Source organism: Mus caroli, chromosome 4 (assembly GCF_900094665.2).
Source record: "Mus caroli chromosome 4, CAROLI_EIJ_v1.1, whole genome shotgun sequence".
NCBI classification, from domain to species: domain Eukaryota; kingdom Metazoa; phylum Chordata; class Mammalia; order Rodentia; family Muridae; genus Mus; species Mus caroli.
The window spans coordinates 4271001-4291204 of NC_034573.1; the positions used below are offsets into that span (position 1 = coordinate 4271001).

Below are 20204 nucleotides of genomic sequence, written 5' to 3' on the forward strand. Positions count from 1 at the left end.
TTTTCTGTTGTGTTCCAGGGATACTGACTCTTCCTGTATCCCACTTCCCTCATGACAATGGCTCTAGTTTTCCTTCCTGCCCAAGACTCTATGTTGAACTTCCTTTGCTTCTATTTTCAGGGAGATCTCTTATGGGTTTTTTTTGTATTGTTTCCCTTTACCAACAGATCTAAAACCTCTGAATGGGTGCTTATTCTAGCTACCAGCACACAAGCCCTCCAAATTGAGAGTGCAACAATTAAAACAGTCAATAAAATTTATTTGGGAAGTAGTTGATTTCTTCCATTATCTCTACCATTTTACACCATTCTGTCACATTGAACTGAGATATGACTGAAGATGAGCTTAATTGAAAAGAAGGGTATGGCTGACCCTTCTCTTACCCCACTACAGATGTGCCGTCTATAACATATTTTGAAGACTTAAAAAGTGTACAATACTAAATTAACATAGTATACTAGTGGATTTATATTTCTATTATGGAAACAAAGCTATTACTGGTATGCTGTCCCCATCTTTCTTCCTATCTATTTTTATGCTATTCTTAACTCCTTAGAAGCCATACATTCAGATATGCCATAATTATATTAGATTCAATTAAATTCTTTTTAAAAAATAATATATAAAGTATCTTTGCATTAACTTCAAAATTTTTTCCATGACAAACCAGTTTGACATTAAATTTGGTGCAATTATTGCAAAAAAAACCACAAGATAATTTTTATGACTCCTTCATATTGTATCTTGATGTTCTAAGCTGATGTAGATCAAACATCTTGCTTTTCTAATACAGACAGGGAATAAATGACTTGGCTCTGGGAATGTGCTTTTCGTATCTCATATTGATATATAATACATATTGATATGTAATACAGTCATATTAGTACGCCTGAAAACTACTTTCATTCTTTCTACACATAAGCAGCAAGCAGTATGTGCAAAAGTATGAATTCCAGAAACACACACTGTGTTTCTTTACAATGAACAGCCACTTCTAATATTTCATAACAGCATGTATATAGACAATGGTCACAGATATCCATCAACACTGCAGTAACTGAAGATAATGCAGGCTTGAGGGTTAAACCAAAGCTGCCACTCCTCATCAAAGGACTCCGTGGGACCACTGTCTTCTTCCTTCAGGCAAAGAGAACAAAGCAGTTAGGTTATTTGCATCCTTCCATAGCATCTGAAAAGCCCTTCTAAAATCCAACTAAAGATAGTAGAAATTAAACATGAGAGAATGCAGAAATTTTAAAATATCTTCACAGGTTTGCAATCTGTTTGCAATTTTCTAACAAAGACACAATAATTTTATTTCTGTGTTAGACTTAGTTAGAATACAATGTCAAAGTCACAGATATTTTCAACTAAATTGATACTTGAGCTATATTATCAATTAAATACCTACATGTCAATTTTAATAAAAACAAGACTTTAAATTGCTAACAATTTCATGTGTTATAAACATGATGGCTCGTAACCATTTCTTCCTGGCCATAAAGCATCTTAAAGATGCTAGTAACTACATGGTGAAGTGTAGAATAATACATTGGACATACTTCAGGGACATCACAAGCCACAGGTTTCCCAATGCTGTTGCTTGAATGAGCATGGCCCCCACAAACACATGGCTCATGTGTTTGAAAACTTGGTTTCCAGTTGGAGAAACTGTTTGGGAAGGATTAGGAGGTATGTAGAGACAGGCTTTGAGTTTTTATACTCAGTGTTCTCTGCCTTGTTGTATCTCAAGGCATAAGTTCTAAGCTACTGCTACAATGCCATGCCTGCTGACTGCTGCCATGCTTCCCAGCATGGGCTCGCTTCCTCTGGAACTGTGAGCCCCAAATTAAATACTTTCTTTTATAAGTTGCTTCTGCCATGGTGTTTTGTTATAGCAATTGAAAAGTAACTAAGACATTCATTTAGGGAAAATATGTCAGCTAAGACTAGAATCCAACAGCCTACTAGGATTCGATACTGATACTCGCATGCAGATGCCCAGTGTCATAGTTTCAGAGAACAGCTGCCCATTCAAAGGCTGGGAATGGCTCAGTGGTACAGCACTTCTCAAGTATGGTAGTCAATCTCTCAGCACCACAAAATGCAAAGAAAAGCTAATGATTCAATACGCTTTTTGAGAAAGAATAATATTTCTAGAAATTTATAACAAAGACAAAGCCACCTGGCCAATCTTATGTGCAAGAATATTCACCACCACAGTTAAAACCGTAAACACTGACACAACAAAATACATTAGAATTATCCATATGGTATTCCTATCTATAAGTCCATATGCCTGTACACACTTGCAAGTCATGAATGTATACATGGAAGCATATAAGTAGTTTATAAAACAAAGGTTTATAATGTTGGGGTATATAGTTCCAAACTATATTTCAAACAAATAATGCCATGCCACAGACTTTAAAAATATTTCAAATTTACATAATAAATTGGCACACTAACCATATACTGCATGGTGTTATGAAATATATTGTAGGATAGGTAAATCAAGCTGAATTGTAGATGCATTACCTCATACTGTTGTCATTTTGTTGGGAGAACACTTAAAATCTATTATTTCCCTTTTCCAATAATAACATCACTTTAAACTACCGTCACTATGACATTCTCTTGAACACATTCTTAATTTAAACTTTCTAATTTTGGTCAGTATCTTCTGACTCCTCCCATCATATCTATAATATTAAACCTCAGAAATCTGATTTTTCAAGGTTAAAATAAGATATTGTCAAGATACACATTTTAACAACAATAAGCACTAGGATTACAAATTAAAATACATGAAACTGACTGCTAATCAAATCAGTGTACCACATTTCAGAGTTAAGAGGAACTTAATGAACATGCATTCATTTTCTGCAAAAGAAACAATGAAATTGAATCTTTTCCAAAATGTGTTCCTAACAATACTAAAAGCTGGATGGGGAAAAAAAATGTCCCAAAACCCCATGGAGATTCTGGTAACAGAGTTCTTTAACTCAAAATCATCAGGATGTCCTTGCTAACTTGCACTGTAAATGCCTAAAGGGACATTATCTTCAGGTTGGGGACAATCTTCACTGACTTAAGAGATCTCCTCATGGATCAGAGCTTTATAGAACTCATTTGGATAGGTTGGTCTATAGACTTTATCTGAAGTTCATAAAAGAAAAGTTTACTTGAAGAATATCCTAATTTCTAATAAATTTTAATCCCAAATATCAACTAACAAAATATGAACCCGTAATATTCCATCAGCCTGGGATCCAGACCTGGCTTCATGTGATATAACCTCAAGCTTACATGTTCACTGGAACACACTGGTTTCTGAAGCTCCAGGGGCATGACTGACAGGTTCTCAGCAAATGCCTATGAAATTCTAATTTATCATGGTATGTGATATGCCGGTAAATCGGGATGCTTACTTTGCTAAAATTTTCCCATAGAGGACGATAGAAATAATAACTGTCATTTTTTTGGTTTTGTTTTTGTTAAAATTTTCATTATCTGTGTCGTTCCAACAAATGATACCTTCTAGGTCCCGGGACATAGTTCACTTGATAAAGAGCTTATATTGCAAGCATGAGGTTTATGACTTTGATTCCCAGAACCCAGTAAAAATCTCTAGTTTGGTAGTGTGCACTTATCAACCAGCACTGGGGTGGCAGAGACAGGTGATCCCTTGGGTTCATCGGCCAGTCAGACTCACATAATCAATGAGTCCGTTGCAGGCAGTGAGACCCATTCTTAATAAGGAACTCAGCAACTAAGAGGCACTCTGTGCTTATCTCTGGCACCCTCTGAGGCCTGAGCTCACAATTCCTGCCTCCCATGGTTTATGAGAATGGAATCCTGCCTGGGAACAATTTGTTGAACATACTGCCCCCCCCCCTGGGCTGGAAGCCCACCTACCAGTAATCATGACTGGTGCTTTAAAAACATCTCACCTGATGTTCTGTGCATCAAAATAAATGTGAAACACAGCTCATTATCTTCCAACATGGTAGCAGATATTTGAAATTTTCTGTATTTCAGAGAGAGTTCTAACAGGATGAAACTATGATAGGTCTCATCGGGGCCATTTCAAAAGTGCCCACCATGCTACCTGACCCAAAGCAAATGCTCCAAAAAAGGGTGGACATATTGCACTATCATGCACATGCATAAAAAGTATGACGAAAACAACAGCAGCAGGTGTTCCTATTTAACCTTTTTACTTGTAACAAAATTATATTTAGGCCCTTTAAACAAATAAGTAAAACTGCTATGAAGTTTGTCCTCGGTCTCACACGTCAGCAACTTTCTAATCAGTTCATTCCATAGAAAAATTTTATGAACATCCCAGATCATGAGCCTCTAAGTTCACCATCCAATTTGCTTAAGTATTACCTTTTGACTTTCCCCATGGCAAGGGAAGATCTGAAGGTCTTTCCTCTAGTCAGTCTCCCCCTAGCCCCTGATCAAAAAAAGGCACACCACCTGAAACAGGTTCATAAATCCTTACCACATCCCACCGTGCAAATATATTTATGTGGGACCGGGATGGGCAGCCTATTGTGGTTGAATGAGGCTTGCCCCAGCAACCCAGCAGAAAACTCTATAAGGGATGGAACACTGAGCCATGTTCCCAGAGACAGGTGCCTGAAACCACAGAGCCCCCAAACTCCCTAATTCTGTGACTGTAAGTCACATAGACAATGTCCCAAGCTTCTGGCATTCTGACTAGACTCCATCTCCACAGTTACCTAACTATAGCCACGTATGCTTCTCCCCACTTATCTGATAACCCAGCCCACTATAAAAAGGACTTCTTGCACACACCCCCCTCTTTAAGCTCTCACTTTTCTTACTTTCCTCTCTAGCTCTCTTCCCCTCCCCCCAAGTGACCATGGGCAGCCTCTCTCCCTCTTTCTACCTTCTCTCTTTCTCCCTGCCTTTCTACAATAAAGCTCTAAAACCACAGACTGTCTCTGCTCATCAAGGCCTGCTGTGCTTGAACGATGGGATAGGCTTTCTCCTAATGAGTCAAGTCTAACCTCCAGCCAGAAGGCCGAGCTCCAGCCACGGACCAGACCAAGGACTCTCGCCCAAGTGGGAACCACCCAGCACCGCCCCTCTCCCCCTGTCCTTTCCTCCCTTTGGCCCTGGGGCTGACCAAGCCNCCCCCCCCCCCCAATTCTGTTCTCAGCTCTTTCGAGGTGTCCAGCGGTGTCTGGGATGCCCGAGACTGAGAACCTGATACCTAGGACTGCCCCCTTGTCCACCCTCCAAGCGAGCTGGAATGCAATGGCTTCACCCAGGCAGACACTCACCTAGGGAAAGTCTCCGCATCTGCCTGCCCAGAGCACCAGAACTCTGGCGGGCAGGTTTTCTCTCAATCCCTTTATTCCCCTACACCCTCTGCCCTGCATATTTATACTAATATCTTGGTTGAATCGATTATTTTTAGTATAGTAATGATAAATATCATTCAGAATGAAACTGTGTTTCGTTATATTTTTTTGCCCTGCATGTTGCTTTCTCTAAGTTGAATAATCATCTTGGATATTTATAATTAGCTGAGTTCAATGCTACCTGCCAATTGTCCTACTTGCTTCAAGAGGTTAAAGCATATCTTGTGGCTGAGAGGCTGAATACAGCTTTAATCCCAGTACTTGTGAGGCAGATAGAGGTAGGTCTCCTCAGTCCAAAGGCCTGCCAGGCTTCACAGTGAGCCGGTCTCTGCATTTGCATCTCTGTGGAACCTTCTTCCAGAAGCTCATATACAACTCATTCACATTTGTACTGACTGATTTCTGTCTCTGATCTCACGCCACTGCAATCCTGGGCATGCGCCTTGTTGGTCAGCTGGACAGCTGCACCAGACACTGCACCAGAGCCTAGGTGGAGAGGAAGAAACTAGAAGTGCTGAGTTCTCGGGAACTCGCTCCTACACCCTGGTTTAGTGAGGCAGCCAAGTTCCCTATCATCAGTTCTTGACCACTCTCTCCACAAGGTAAGGCATCTGCCAGGCCTTTGAAAGGGATTTTAAGGTATAACTGCTTCTTAAACGGTATTCAACCAACACAGCTACCCCTAGCTTCTTTCTCCTCCAATGTCCAGAGGCATCTGAGGCAAATTCGCAGGCCTCTGAGCCCACCACTAAAACCTCTGTTACCTCCATCACCACGCCCCATCACCACCGCACCACGTGCTTCCAGCCTCTAGGGTGCTGCAGCCTGTGTCTTTCCTCTTGCTTTCTCATCCTTGCAAGTTTGTATACTTAAAGAAATTCACTTTTCTGTTATTTTAATGCGATTTGTGGTTTTAAAAAATGCCAGTGCTCAATCAGTGATCATTATTTGTGACAAACATTCCCATTGATGCATTCTGTGTATTTTCTAAATTATTTCTGATACCGTATCATCGGGGCAACAGAACATGAATCTGTTTGGTAAAAGAATCTAAAGAAATGACAAATAAACAGAGGTAATCAGGCTTGCATTTTCTGCTTTGGGATGTCTTCCAACTCTCCTCTTGTCTAAATATAAACAAAAAAAACCTAAAATGTAGAGAGAATTTTCTGTTCTTCAATGATTATTATTCACAATAATGACCTTGAAGTATGACCGCATCCTAAAGTCTGTTAAATCATCAATTCTTTCAATATAATTACAACAGATGTTATCTTTCACATGCCTGTTTTGAAGTTTAATTTGTCTTTTACTAAGACACCCCAGGGAATGAAGAGAATTCAGATCCCTTTAGGGAATTCCCTGAAAAGCTATGAACAATACAATTGCATGTGTGTACTTCCTGACCCTCAGAGGCTGCTGAAGGTCAGAGGCTGAGTTCAGGGACAAGAAGTCTGACTCAGCTAACTGACTACCTACAAAATTATCCCTATTAAGAACAACAATTCAAAATCAAATCTCCAAGATGGGAAGTGTTTGGAAATGGTGGCATGGGGGTTGTAATGGCCAGCAGCTAAAAGCACCTGCTCTTGAGAGGACCTAGAACATGGCAGATCAGAAAAGTCAGTTCAGGGCATCCAAATGCCTCCTCTGACACCAAGAGTACCCTCCTAGTACACACATATACATGAACACCAGTCACACACATAGTACAAAACATACATGAGCACCAGATACATAACATAGCACACACATATGCATGAGCACCAGGCACACACATAGTGCACACACATACATGAGCACAAGGCACACACATAATACATACACGTATGAGTAGGCAAAACACTTCCACACACAAAATAAATAAATCTAAAAAATGTTTTAACTTAAAAATCTAAAAAGAAATAGTGATGTGCTAAGAACAAGAACCCTTTCTAAGTGGCCGTTTTCCCTCGCACTAGGCACACATCTTTGAGTGGATTGTACAAGTTCATTCAATGTGAACTTAGCTGCACCCACCTGCCTCAGCTTTAGCCTAAAACCTACCTCAGAGAGCTCAAAGCGGTAGTGCATAAAAGAAAAAGACTGAAACTCAATGCGTATCTATTATAAGCAATGGCAACTAGCCATCCGACTTTCCCAGAGCCACTTATTTACAAAAAGGAAAACAAAGAAATGTCAAAGAGGAGAAAGGAGTGGCAAACTTTTTGAATACTCTAAGGAATGATACTGGAAAACTAGCCTCTGCGTTCAGAGATCCAAGTGCATCAGAAATAAGGACAGCAGACACCACAGCAAATGAGTTAACATTCTATAGAGTACCCATTGGTGCAACTGAGGAAGAATGATTCAAACTAGAAACACATAAAATTACATAAAATTACCACAATTGACAACTTAGATAGATAGATAGATAGATAGATAGATGATAGATAGATAGATAGATAGATAGATAGATAGATAGATAGAAGCAGCTGAACGTTATTAGGCACTAAATGAAAGGATCATTAGAACATCGGAGACAACCCAACAAATTATGTTTCCACAAAACATTAATCAATATGAAAACAAAATGGACAAAGACAGTTAACATGGAGTGTACCGAGCATCATGGTACAGTGAGAGCTGCTTCAGGAATGCTAATCCACTTAACGTGGCCTTATAAGCTCACAAACAGCTTGGTCCTTAGCCCTTAGTACTCAAACAGCTCGAGGAACTTAAACCACTTGATGTCTCCACTTCATTTATAAAGGCTAAATGACTACTGATAATTTGCCCAAGTTTGGGAGACAGTAGAGTGGCTTGTTCACCACCATTGCGTTCACTGACCAGACACACCCCTGTTGGTTCTGCCCAAATATACCACTAAAGTATCCACAATGAATAACAAAATATATAAAACATAGCCTTAAAATATCCATAACATAAAAACTATAGTGATTGTACTCAACAAATATCTACCCTTTGGTCCTCAATATTACAAAGAATTAAACTCCTATAAGTGATATGTCATACAAGTCCCACACTCTGATAGTTTTCTTCCTTCCGTTTCTCATATTTTGTTACTCTCTTTTGTTGCTTCTAGTCTTATAATAAAATGATTCTATAGTATAACTGGAAATTTTAAAGATCTGAGAACAACTAGACAGACTAGAAAGAGATCTCCTGTACACTGATGCCACAAGCTCTACTGTTGGTGCTTATGACTAGACAGAAAAACAGAACAGTAAGTACCACACCTACTCCAGTAGTGACTTCGTGTGACAGGCCCAAACGCTTGGACCCAGTCCCGAGGAGAAAAGTTTTAGTCTCCTGGAACTGTGGCATCCTATAAAAGAATGTTCCAAATCTGCCCTTGCTTTAGTCGGTGAATGGATCTGTGTGCTCTTCTTCAATGTTGTTTTATTATAAGTGCCTCTAAGGATTGATTTCGATTAGATTAGCCTCCACCAATGTTCCAATGTCCTAGGCAGTCCTTGAGCTGACCCTGGGCTTGGAATTCAGTAAGAATGTTACCTATTCAGTAACATTCAGAATTACCTCTAGTATTGTAAGAGACATAGTGAAAGAAATCAAGCATTACAATTCACTAGAATAAGGGCCGGGCATGGTGGTGCATGCCTTTAATCCCAGCACTTGGGAGGCAGAGGCAGGTGAATTTCTGAGTTAGAGGCCAGCCTGGTCTACAAAGTGAGTTCCAGGACAGCCAGGGTTATACAGAGAAACCCTGACTCGTAAAACAAAACAAAACAAAACAAAACCAAACAAACAAAAAACCAATTCACTAGAATAGAGCTAGTAATCTCAGGGTCTACATAATACTTAGAACAATAGATAGCTGAGTCACTCTGATACACAGGAATTTACAATGGCCTAGGGGGAAGGTGGACTATACAATAGACTAGAATAGGAACTATGGCAAGGGAATGAAGCCCTTGCCCCTGACTTCTAAGATTTAGCTGACCTTAGGTGGGGCTGGTTTTGATCCCAGTTGTTAACAATGATTTTATCCCAGTTGGTTCCTGTTAGCTTTTAGTATGCATTCTTCTGTTTTGTTGTAAAAGTAATTTTGCATCAGATAACTTCAGTGTACCTCGGATGGCCTTAATGTATCACTTAACTTCTTTGTTTTCTGTAATATATAAGACTGATGCTCATTTTGACAAATTACATTCAGATACCACACTCCCTTGTGTCCATATCTGTTTGTCAACCTTTCCGACTCCTGCCCACCTATACTGGGACCCTGATTTCTCCCGCGGATTGAGGGGGGCCGACTGAGGCCAGTCTGCAGCAAGTAAGGGGTGGGGGGAGAGCCAAGGACCACAGGACTGTAACTCGAGCATCACCTGTGTGCACACTGGCTACAATGAGAACTTCCTGAGGACTCTGTGCTGGTAAAAGTGAAGAGGACAGCAGCTGAACGTGTGACCAGTTGGGACACGAATTGACACAACTCTTGGGGACAGTGAGTTTTCTGAGTTAAAATAGAACTCTGGTAATTCATTAACACAATTAGTCACTAGGCCCCAGTATAGTTGATTATAGGACAACACTGGAAGTTACCCAGGTGTAAATACATTTTAGAACGTGCTTAAAAGTTACACACTGGAGAAGGAGGGAGGGCTTAGTAGCACTTGCTACTCTCCCAAGCATGCAGATTCACTTCCAAGTATCCGAAGAGCAGTTCACAAACATTCCTGACTCCAGTTCCAAGGGAATCCAACGATGCACGTGATACACTCACATACATACAGCTGACACACTCACACACATAAAATTAAATGAATAAACCTTTAAAAATAAAAAACCCTACACTTAATAAACACTTCATGTATGACATATAGTGATTCAATGAGAAAAAGACATATCAAACCAGTAGACAAGTAACATACACAGAATGATTCCATATGGAACATTACATGTCGCAGTCACAGCAAGCACATGCTACCTCACATACATGGCCTCTGGCCATGCCAGGATACCTGGAGCTGTGATGATGGCTGTTACTGGCAGTAGAGTTCCAGAGATGTGTGCCATCAAATGCTGTGGTTTCTTGAATTTTTAACCATGTATGTCTATCAATTGTACTTGGAGTCATGGAAACAAAGGCAAAGAAATATCTCAGTGGTTAGTTTGCCATAGCATAGACTAGAGAGGGAAAGGAGATAATCCAAGGGAGGGAGGCAGACTAGATGACAAAACCTCATTCTATAAAATATTCAGAGTGGGCATATGTGACTTAGTGAGCCCACAGAGGAATTAGCAGCTTGTCCCACCAAGTGAAATCATACATCCTCCCCACCCACTCAGATAATCTCTTTTCCAGGGAATTATCTAAAAGGGGGAGAGGGCAGAGATCCATAGATGCCAGTTTAATAGCTCACTGTCAGGAGTTAACCCCATGGGGAACTGAATGGCTGGACTAGTTGTGACCTTAAGCAAGCTACACATCACTTCTCTGCCTCAGTTTCTTTATCTCTAAAATAAAGGTAAGAAGTACATATCTCATAGAGAGCTGGAACCATCACCTGAGATACCGTACAGTATAGCGTCTGGAGCCACCCCTCGAGAGCACTGGTGTCGATTATCCGCTCTGTAGGACAATTCTTACTAATAACCGCCACCGCATTCTGCACTGAAGCTACGGAACACTCAATTTAGCTTTTAAAATTATTCAGAAGGAAACCTATGTGGTATAGTGTGACAGTCTCTCAGTCTCAATTAGCACTACACTAATTAACAAAGCCATTTGATACAGGACAGTGAGTCACGTTTCTCTTCCTCCTCCTCACTCCCTGGTGTGCTGTGAGGCTGACCGAGTGTCTAATTACTTCTTTGAAATTGAAAGCACATATACTTCATTTTTCACTAGTTCAAGCTTAATTCTTTTAGTCCAAAAATCAAAGTCAACGAAATTAAGTTGAATGGGAATTTGGGCAGCTATTATGAGAAAGGGTTTGCTTGCACTGTGTCCCATTATAAGTAAGGGTGGGTTTCTGCCTTCTTATGTAAATATTTCAGGTACCAAAATGTTCCACAAATGAATAATTGTGATGTTAGCAACATTTTTTTCTTATTTCTTTTCTTTAGCATTACAGTGATTTTTTTTTACTGTGATCCATGAATTATAATCACTCTTCTGTAAAAAAAAAAAGATATTTTTAAAAATGACATTAATGAAGCATTGCTGCCCTCTTGAAAACTCAGAATGAACTTGTAGGCCCGTGAAAAGCTCACTGTTGTTTTCCTGAAGCACACGGTGGAGGAATCACATGAGAGTGGAGGACCATGCAGATCTGAGAGTACTGAAAGTACAACTATCAATGTTCATCAGAAATATATATTAGCTGAGAATATGAGGAGCACCATGAAAAGGAAGGCATCCCAGCACAGAACAGTAGGCACAGCACTTGATTAAGGTACCCTTTATCACATCACTTCACACCAGTGATGTGAAGGCCGAAGGAAGTAGTCCCAGAGAACAAAGCTTTCATTTTTCTTTCTATATATGGGGAGTAGCCATTTGGATTTATTTAGTTAAGGACATCCTCAGGCAAAAGACTAAAGAATGTCTTGAGATCCAATTCAGTACCACACTCCTTAAAGCTTCTGAAAGTATTGTATTTTCCATAGGCAAGCACTGAAGACCTTAAGTTCCTATTGAAGCACATCACAGAATGAACGATGGGAACTCAGAGGGATGAGAGCACAGACCACTCGCAGGGGTTGGCTGAATAAGCCCAGGAGTGGAAAATAAAGTCATCTGAAGTGGTCACTGCTTTACTATTTCAGCATTTCTCAGCCACAGACATCTCTATATAATCTAAATAAATATTTCAGATCCTGTCAAAAGTACTGCGCATAGATTGTTGAAAGTCTGTTATGGAAACAATTAACTTGGATGTTTAAGTAAAATTAAAATAGTCACAGAAGTAAACAGACCTCTATGTATTTACCATGTAAACAAAGATAACAACAACAGAAACCTCTAAAATTTACAGTTAAAAGTAATCATTTGTTCTGGTCATATTTCCACTAAAACATTTTAAATAGTCAGCCTCTTGGCCTTGGGAGGGTCATGTCAGCATCCACTGTCCTCTTACAAGATTTCTTCTATGTATACTTGAACGGTCTAAATGTTTGTGTCCTCCCAATTCTTATAGGGTTGGTATTAGGAAGTAGACTCTACAAGGGGAGGTTAGGTCATACAGGCAGAGGCCACATGACTGGGGTTGGTACATTTATGAAAGGGACTCCACAAACCTAAGCAGTCCCTTCCTCGTGGTTCTGCATCCAGGAAAATGAACTGTCCCAGACACAGGCTTCTGTCACCTTATCCTGAGGTTGGCTACACATCTCCAAATCTACCCCACTCCTGATTTCATCAGAGGCCCAATTAGAGGCATTTGCTAAGCCTTTTCCCCTCTAGGTGCCTGTTCTTGTCTTGCTAATGCAATAACATTTCTCTTCTACCCTGAGACTTCAGGCTCTCAACCTTGCCCATAGCCTTGATTCGGCTGAGCTATCCTGCCAGTCCTGAGACTTCAGGTTTCTCAAGTGCTTCCTGCATGTAAGCAGTATGCTATATAGTATTAGAAACTGGAGCACTGGTGGGATAGGGGTTAGTGCCCTTAACCTGGGCCTTAATCTGTACATAAATGAGATTTTTTTAAAAAAAAATGTACTGACAAAGTAAATCCAATCACTCTGACCTGTTTCTCTACTTCCTCAGTAATGGCTAATACAAGGCGACATAGTATTGGCTAATGCACACAAATTTTCCAAAGCTCATTTCAAAAGATTCCATAGTTAACAGTTAGAACACTAAAGCCACATTTTAATGTTACCTTTAATTATGGGCTGCAAAAAAAGACAAGAAACCATCCCCACCAATGGCAGACATCATCAGTCAGTCCCAATACTCTTTCCCACTGTGCTCATAGAGCAATTCAAAAGTCTTTACCACTCTCCAGACAGCTACTTCTGACTGACTGGAGCTGGTGAATGAGTTTGGGCGCTATTATCTGTGTCTTTCCCTAGCAGGTTTATGTAGGATACATACACCAGTTTTACATAATCTGATGCTGTCTTTGCAGGTAGCGATGACAGATATGGAGATGCTATACAGCTCTGGAAGCTATTAGAAGGAAAATATGCAGAGACTGGTGACATATTGGAACTATGGGGCTAGGTGAGGAAGCCAGGGTCCCACATGGTCCGCCTTTGAGCACAAGCCAGCAGAGAGCCAGGTCTGTATGAAAGAATACAATCAGAGTCCATGAAGCTGTTAGCACACTTAAATGAAAAGAAGACACCCTGCATCTGCCCTTCCTCTCCTAGAGACAGGAGGAAACAGAGGGTCCCAGGTCCCTATGTGGGCTAGTTGTGCTGATCCTCACCACCGGAGGTCTAGAACCACAAAGAATGCTTTGCATTCCCTCACACTTACTGGTCAGCAACCTGCTGCCACTCCCAGGTTAAAAGTGTGCAGAGGTGTATCCTTATATCAGACTGTCTTGGACCTTAACATAGTAAATGCTCTTAGAAGTCTTACATAGAGAAAACCAAGCTAACATAATACTTTACAGGTGGACTTAATTCCAGCACATAGGAATTCACACTTTAGTAGAGAATAACACTTACTCCTAGCCACATTATTAGAAGACCAAAGTAACTACAAGCTAAATGAACGTGGAAATAATAAACTCCAGTAAATAGAGAAAGGCTGGTAATGCCAAGGTAACTTGGGAAAGAATTCATGGCCCTTCAAATAGAAACTGTATTTAAATAGTTAGAAGCCAGTAGAATACTCAGGACTTCCCAATGGTGTGTTCCTGGGGTGTGGGCTGAGGGGTGATCCTAAGAGGAAGAACAGCTTAGTAATTCAATTCCTATAGTCATCAGCTTACTCAGGGGCAGGCTAAGTTGTAAATAGCCCACCTGACTTTCTAGGACATTCTCTGTTTTTGTTTTGTTTTGTTTTTTAACTAAGAAAATTGTTAAGCAAATTACTAATCCTAACTTGATTATATTTTCCTTTTAGTACTTTTGATCAGAATGAAATGCTAGTGTGGGAGTCACTCTCTATATAGTTATGCTTCCACAGTATCCAGTGCTCAGACTCACGCAGTAGCCAAGAGAAAATATCCTCTTAAAATCCTGGTCAAGAAGTCCTCATTCTTAATAGCTGAGAAGTATTCCATTGTGTAAATGAAGCACATTTTCTGTATCCATTCTTCTGTTGTGGAACATCTAAGTTGTTTCAATCTTCTGGCTATCACAAATAAGGCTGATATGAACATAGTGGAACACATGCCCCTTTGACATGATGGGGAATCTTTTGGGTATATGCCCAAAAGTGGTTTAGCTGGGTCTTCAGGTAGATTTATTTCCAATTTTCTGAGGAACCTCTAGATTGATTTCCAGAGTGTTTGTACCAATTTGCAATCACACCAGCAAAGGAGGAGTGCTCCTCTTTTTCCACATCCTCTCCAACATGTGTTGTCACCTGAGGTTTTGATCTTAGCCATTCTGACTGGTATAAGGGGGGAATCTCAGGGTCATTTTGGTTTGCATTTCTCTTATCACTAAGAACTTGGAACATTTCTTTAGTTTTTTCTCAGTCATTCGAGATTCCTCAGTTGTGAATTCTCAGTTTAGTTCTATACCCCATTTTTTGATTGGGTTGTTTGGTTTTTCAGTGATTAACTTTTTTTTTTTTTTGGTTTTTTGAAGCAGGGTTTCTCTGTATAGCCCTGGCTGTCCTGGAACTCACTTTGTAGACCAGGGTGGCCTCAAACTCAGAAATCTGCCTGCCTCTGCCTCCCGAGTGCTGGGATTAAAGGTGTGCACTACCACACCCGGCCAGTGATTAACTTCTTAACTTCAAATATTTTGGATATTAGCCCTCTATTGGATGTGGGGTTAGTGAAGATCCTGAGTTTTGCAGGCAAATGGGTGGAACTAGAAAATATCATTCTGAGTAAGGTAACTCAGACCCAAAAGGACATGGATGGTATGCTGTGGCCTCCCTTCCCCCAGCCTGGAACCTGCTTGCTCAAGGGTGGAGCTACGTGCTCATTCGTCCTGCCACGCCCACTGCTGGAACCTGCCTTTGCTGCCTGGAGGCACACACGTGTTCGTCCTGCTACTGGACCCTGAGTTACTTGGCGGGAAGTTGGGTTCCCTCCCCCTTCCTTTATAACTGAGTGTCTGGAATTAGTAAAATTGAGCTTTGATCAGGATTTGTCTTAGCTCCATTCTTTCTTCCGCCCCGTCTAGATTCCTCTCTTTTCAGCGAACTGCCATTCTCAGTTGAACCATTCATGTTGTGGACTGCGGGCAGGCCGCAACAGTATGCTAATAAGTAGATATTAGCAAAAAAAAAAAAAAAACCCATACAGAATACACAAGATACAGTCCACAGCATCAAAAGGCTCAACAAGCTGAAGTGCCCAAGTGAGGATGTCTCAGTCCCACTTGGGAGAGAGAAGAAAGCAACCACAAGTGGGGAGAGAGGGAGGGACCTGAGAGGGAATGTGAACTGGATGAGGGGCAGTTGGGAGTAGAGGGGAACATGATCTGGTATTGGGTGAGGGAAAAGGACTGAAGCCCTGAGGGCCAGCAGAAATAATGGCAACAGCCAACCTCAGGAAATAGGAGGTTGTGAGAACTGTCCAGAATGTACCAGAGAACTAGTTGGTAAGAGACTCTCAAGACTCATAGGGAGAGACCATAGATGAAATGCCTGACAGTGGAGAGAGAAAATTTATAGAGCCCACCTCCAACAGGAAGACAGGGCATCAAGTGAGGGATGAGGTTGCCATCCCACAGTCATGCCTCTGACTCATAATTATTCCTGTCTGAAAGAATTACAGGTATGGAAATGGAAAGGAACCTGAGGAAAAGAAGGTCCAGCAACAGGCCCAAAGTGGGATCCAGCTCAAGGGGAGGTCCCAAGGCCTGACACTATTACTGAGGCTATGGAATGTTCACGAAAATGGATCTCTTGATGACTGTCCTCTGAAAGACCCAACAAGCAGCTTAAAAAGTCAGATGTAGATATTTGCACCCAACCAATGGATAGAAGCAGCTGACCCCTGTTGTTGAATTAGGGAAGGCTGAAAGAAGCTGAGGAGAAGGGCAATTCTGTAGGAGGACCAGCAGTCTTAATTAATTTGGACCCCTGAGATCTTTCAAACACTGGACCACCAAACAAACAGCATATATCAGCTGATATGGGGCTCCTAACACATACAGTAGAGGACTTCCGGGTCTGTGTTCATTCAGAGATGATGCGCCTAACTCTCAAGAGACTGGAGGCCCCAGGGAGTTTAGAGGCCAGGTGGGATGGGGGGTGGTGGCATCCACCTGGAGATGGGGTGGGGTGGGGAGGAGGTGTGGGATGTGGAGCAGTTGGACGGTGGATGTTGAGGGGCGGGAAATGGACTATGGCGTGTAAAAAATGAATTACAAATAAAATTAAATTAAAAAATCCTGGTCAAGGAGCATGTTATTTCTGAAGGATTTTGCACTCATTTCTAGCACTTTTGGCAATTTCCCCAAATTCTATTTTAGCTTTCAACTTTTCTAGCTGGAGACTTACTACAAAACCCTGTTAGCTTGAGCCTCTGCTGACTTCCCTCCTGCCTCTTCTCGCCTGTGCCATGACACAGTTAGTTAGTCAAGAGAGAAAGAAGAACATTCATCACACAAGCCCAGAAGTCAAAGGCACTCAAGGGCTCTGCTGGAACATGTCCTGGTGCAGCCAGGTTGCCATCGACATCAACAGGAAGGAACTGGGAAGACTCTAGTCCACAGTGCTACAAAAGCCTACTCTAAGCTCTGATCTTCTGATCTACAGGACAAGTCTGCTTTACAGCTCCGAGAAGTAAATTCTCTCCTTGGCTGATATATGTCTTCTTTGTGCCTATTTATATCCATTTCTATGTCAACATGTATCTTCTGAGCATAGGGCAATAGACAAACAGAACATATTTAGGCCACATAAATTGGCCACAGTCATGCGGAATTTCTTTGGAAAATGTTCCTTGATGTTAAATATCATGAAATTGATTGTATTTCAGGGATCAGAATATACAAATGCTCGATAAACACAGTTTTTAGCTGCAAAATCTTTTCTTTTCTTCTTATCAAAGGGCTTTTTAAATTATCAGGTGAGAAAAAAATTAAATTGCTTCAGAATTCTTATATGCAGTAAATTATTAACATTTCTAAAAACATAAAAAGGTAAAGAGACATATTTCAAGACAGGAATTACTTCCCTATTGCAGTAATCCAGAAAAGAGCCCATGCAGCTTGATATCTTCACTCTCAAGCTAAGAATCATTTCATATCACATAATCTACACCTAAGAGATGACTTAGGCATTCCTGGTGTTTAGGCATGGCTCTTCCTGGTGGTCAACCTGACTACATCTGGATTGTGCTACAATCCAGAAATGGAGGGCACAGCTGTGACTTAGATCTAGAGGCTAGAACAGACTTCTGACCCAGATCTTGACATGGATTACTGAAATCATCCTGCAAGCTTTGAGAGAATTCTCTAGGATTCAGTAAGCTTTTGCTGATCCTGAACACCATGGTACGTGGTTTGAGCCAAGTGAAATGGCTTTGATCTTTTCCTTCATCCTGGATGGATAATGGGTTGGCTGCAACACTGAGACTTTCTTCACGTTCCATACTTAGTCCTCCCTTTCCCTTAAGGCCTTGTGTTTTTTAAGCCTAGAATTCCTTCTGGTTACAGAAGAAAACAGATATGAAAGTGATGCTGGATATTGCCTCATCAAAGCTGAGAAGACAAAACCATTAACTGCAAAAGCACGTATTGGAAATTTTTCAACATAATCAAGGATGGCTCCAAAGACCAAGAAAAAAATGGCAGTAATTTGCAAAAGGTTTATTCTAGGATGTTTGCTGGTCTTCTTTCTTTTTCTCTTTGTTGCTGCTGTTTTTAATGAAGGAAAGCACATCTAATAAGAGAAAGAAACATGTATAATTGGTGCTTACAGAAAATAAATCATTGTGATGTATTGCCGTCACTGGAAACCTGTATATGGAACAATGATATTTGAGTCTTGGGTGATCTGCTCTGTGACCAGTCCAAGTGGCTTTTAAAGTGGGCTAATACTTAACAAAAAAAAGCATATAACTATTTTCCAGAAGATCTAATAGTATAATGTTATAATATCAGGCATGATTTGTAAACTGGACCGCAAACCTGATCTTATTATTTACTGTTACTAAGATTTGGTTTTTCTGAAACCAATTTTTAAAAATTCAAAGAATAATTAAAGTACAGCAATTAGCTTTCTGCTTGCAGAGGGCGTGGGGTTGGTTTCCAGCACCCACACCAGGATGCTCACAACCTCCTATAATGCCAGTTCCAAAGAATCTGACGCCCTCTGCTGGCCTCCACGGGTATCTGCACACATGTGCCATGCACTCGCACACATACACAAATAAAAATAAACACTTTAAAGACTTCAATAAATACTGGACCTCATAGTGACCATAGTCTCCCTGAAATGTGAGCCATCCATCACTGCTGAAGCAAAGCATTCCCAGCACCTTGGTGAATTACATGCTAATTCGATAAACAACTTCCAAATCCTCACTCATACGTTCAAATGCTAATACAAAACGGTCTGAGAGTCCTCGTGGGAATAATAATCCCTCTTATCAAAGCTCTGCAGATGTCCAGAAACAGCACATTTTAAAAACCTGTCATTTTACTTTCAAAACTAAAGTTATTCCAAAAGCACAGCTGAAATAAATCTCAATTATTTTAAGCATTTTAAAGAGAATAACTATCATGGAATTTTCCTGCTCTTTAGTTCTAAGAGTTTAAATGAAACATTCATGCATTAAATTCAAAGTCTGACTATCAAATAGTTTCACTTTAATAAAAATTTGAATTATGTGCCTTAGGGCATTATTATATATCAAATAAAAGAAAACATCCATAAGTCTGATTCCCACATAACTTCATGTGGAACTAAGACTACATTTGTATTATGCATTTCAAGACAAAAGGATAATAATGCATTCACAAAAGGACAAAATCAGAATTAGAAAACCGGAAGGATTTTCCCCTTTGAAAACGAATATCTCAGCTGTAACTACTTTAAAACTTAGAAAAAGTAAATATCATTGTTCTATCAAAGAGCTAAGGATCTAACATATACAAAATCTCAGTAGCAGCATGAGATTTCAGTATCTGTGTACAATAAAGACAGACAGAGGGACAAAGGACACACACACACAGCACAGTGATGAATGTTTAGATACTCAGAAGCAACTCTGGTCTAGGACCAGATAAGAGTCAAACACTCAAGGCAACAGCCTCATGCCACTAAAAGCGTCATTTGCATTAATTATATTTACAGAGTGAATACCAGCCATAGTCTGTAAAGCCTAATAAGTTACCACTAACCAGTCCCTTTGTACCTCTCTCTAAGCTCTTAACGGGCCTCTTCCTGTAGCTCTAACTTCTCCTCCAGTTGAGTCTTTTCCCGAATGCCATTGCCACATAGTGACTAAGCTACTCCTCATGTAAAACACAAAGCAAGGGACGGGCAGGTCCAATCTATGAGTCAGCATCCCTTTCTTCCTTCAACTTGGAGCACACAAAGCACCTGCTCTTCACAGAACTTGTCTTGGTGCGTGCTCTGGGTTGCTACGTTCAAGGTTCAAAGTCTTCAACACTAAAATCTGTCCCAGAGAACCAACTGCTCAACTGCACACTCTGCTCCTCCCCGCACCACACACACACACACACACA

At 40.6% G+C, this 20204-nt stretch overlaps 1 protein-coding gene across 1 annotated transcript in view; it reads right to left on the bottom strand.

Annotated features, from left to right (window-relative positions):
• Positions 1-238: 238 nt before the first annotated feature.
• The window catches only part of Ca8 (carbonic anhydrase 8), a 196214-nt gene continuing 176248 nt past the window's right edge, over positions 239-20204 (bottom strand). Inside the window, exon 9 of the mRNA XM_021159978.1 lies at positions 239-1137. The gene's annotated coding sequence lies outside the window, so the exon portion shown is untranslated. The remainder of the gene's footprint in view (positions 1138-20204) is intronic.